At 32.9% G+C, this 2,346-nt stretch overlaps 1 pseudogene; it reads right to left on the bottom strand.

Moving 5' to 3' along the window:
- Positions 1 to 312: 312 nt before the first annotated feature.
- On the bottom strand, positions 313 to 783 carry LOC149199208 (heat shock 70 kDa protein 6, chloroplastic pseudogene; annotated as a pseudogene).
- Between the last annotated feature and the right edge of the window lie 1,563 nt (positions 784 to 2,346).

Below are 2,346 nucleotides of genomic sequence, written 5' to 3'. Positions count from 1 at the left end.
TGTATTTCATGCCTTAAGTCTTGTATCCTCATCCCCTTCCAGAGCTTCCAGCAGATATGTCTGCCCTCCAACATTTTGATTAATATTTGTATCGAGTCCACCTCAATAGTGTGTGAATCTGTCTAAGAAAGTGCTCGATCTGTTGCCAATGTTTCTGGATTTGTTAGATCTGGGGATATCATGTTTTGTTGGTTTCTTGCTTTTCCAGATCTGGGCTTTACGCAGAAATCTCTTTGGCCGCGAATTGTTACCAATTGCAGGACAATCGAGCTTGACATTACCATTGTCGTCACGAATAACGCGATAGGAGACCTACTTGGACTCCTCGGACACCTCTGACATCTTTCTCCCAATGAACCTCTTCACGGAGAAAAAGGTGTTCTCAGGGTTTACCACGGCCTGCCGCTTCGCAATTTGCCCGACGAGACGGTCACCGTTCTTGGAGTAAGCAACCACAGAGGGAGTCGTTCGCTGGCCCTCAGCATTAGTGATGATGATGGGCTTACCTCCTTCCATGGCCGCCACAGCCGAATTCGTAGTCCCCAAATCGATTCCAACCACCTTCTCGCAGACAACCCTCAGAGGCCCCGCGGCCCTCCTTCTGGATTGCTGCGGCTGCTTGCTGCGCAAGCTGCCAAATCCACCATTGAAGACGGGATTTTTACCCAAACCGAGGCCAAAGAAGGCGCTATTTCGATTTCCACGGCTGGGTCTTCTGGAAGAGCCGGTGTTTGTATGAGGTATGCCAGCTACGAACAAATGAACATGAGCCGCAACCGCCATGGATGAAATCTCTGAACTGAAACCCTTCCGATTTAACTAATATTGTTTATATTAACATATATACACTTTAATATGTGTGTGTGTGTTATTTTTTATTAATATATATAATTTTTTATAATTAAATTTATTAAAATATGTTTTAATATAATAACATATCATCTTAAATTGGAAATATGGAGAAAAACTATATTTCATGAAAATGGAAATAATAGAAAAGGGAAAAAAAATAAAATAAAAAAGAAATAAAACTAAAAGCAAAAAATTAATAACAAATAGAAATGAGAATTAACAACCCATAATAAGACCTCAACCAATCAATTTATAAATAAATAAATTTAAATAATAATAATAAATGACAAAAATCGAATTCCCAATGTTAAACTATGGATACACAACATAATTTTTTGGTCAAAGACAAACTAATAAGTAGTCAAAAGCAAGATTGAATGGTATTACCATGCATGAGGCAGGTATAATAATGATAACAAATAATAATGCGATAAAACTCAAATTTCTTAGCATAGAAATATTCAAAACATGAATTTAAATATTTTTATGAGTTGTGGGGAATGTTAATCATTTCATTATTGACTTTGCATTATTTATTTTTTACTATAAATATTGATCTATTGTTAATATAAAATATTAGGTAAGTAACACTTTACTTTGTGATAAATTAATATTTAATTTTTGTAACATTTAATTGATGAAGATAATTGCGTGATTTTATTAAAAATAGAAAAAAATAGAAGAAAATACAACTCAAAAAAATAAAAAATAAAAACTAATGAATTGAAATAGAAAAACTAAAAGAAACCCATCAATGGAAAAAAGTTGTTTCACTTGTTTTTCCTACTTAAAACCATATCATGTGAATAATTTGTTCATAATATTATATACACTAATGTGTATAATATATAAGTATAATAATATTTTTTTGTTGTTGTAAAGTTAGGTCATTTTATATTAATTTGTTAAAGTAAATATACATAACAAATGTTTAAAAGTTACTAGTGTGTTATATAGGAAACTAGACCAATGACAGAGTCTCAAAAATTTAACATTGTATATTGTCAAGGCTATAAGTCTATCATCTACAGAAAAATCATAAATAATAAAAACAAATTATCAAATATTAATATTTAAAACTACACAATCGCTCTTATAAAAAAAACTATAACAAAAATGCAGGCTTACATGATCATGTTATTCAGAAGGAGAGTTCACCAAAATTGGTGGTTGGGAGAGTCCTTGTCTTCCTCTAATGGAGTGAATATGATTCCTACTATATTCTCAGCCAAGATAGAAACTTTGTTATCCAACTTCTCTAAATTATTTAGAATTTGTACAATGTAGACTAGTGTTTCTTGATGAGTATCCGACCTCTCAATGATGACTCTTCCCACAATTGTTTTTATATGCTAGTAGAGATTGATTGCTTGCATGTACACAATCTATTGAGATCGAGTAGAAGTACTAATATCAGGCATCCAACTATTGGTATCCCTAACATCCTGTTGATCTGGAATGAATCTGCATTCAAATATAACTTCCTCCTCCACC

The sequence above is a fragment of the Pinus tabuliformis genome, chromosome 2_1 (assembly GCF_031772625.1).
Source record: "Pinus tabuliformis cultivar Carrire ecotype Pingquan chromosome 2_1, CPIR1, whole genome shotgun sequence".
Classification (NCBI taxonomy): domain Eukaryota; kingdom Viridiplantae; phylum Streptophyta; class Pinopsida; order Pinales; family Pinaceae; genus Pinus; species Pinus tabuliformis.
The sequence above is the reverse complement of the archived record's forward strand: the minus strand, read 5'-3'. Positions and strand labels throughout refer to the sequence as shown.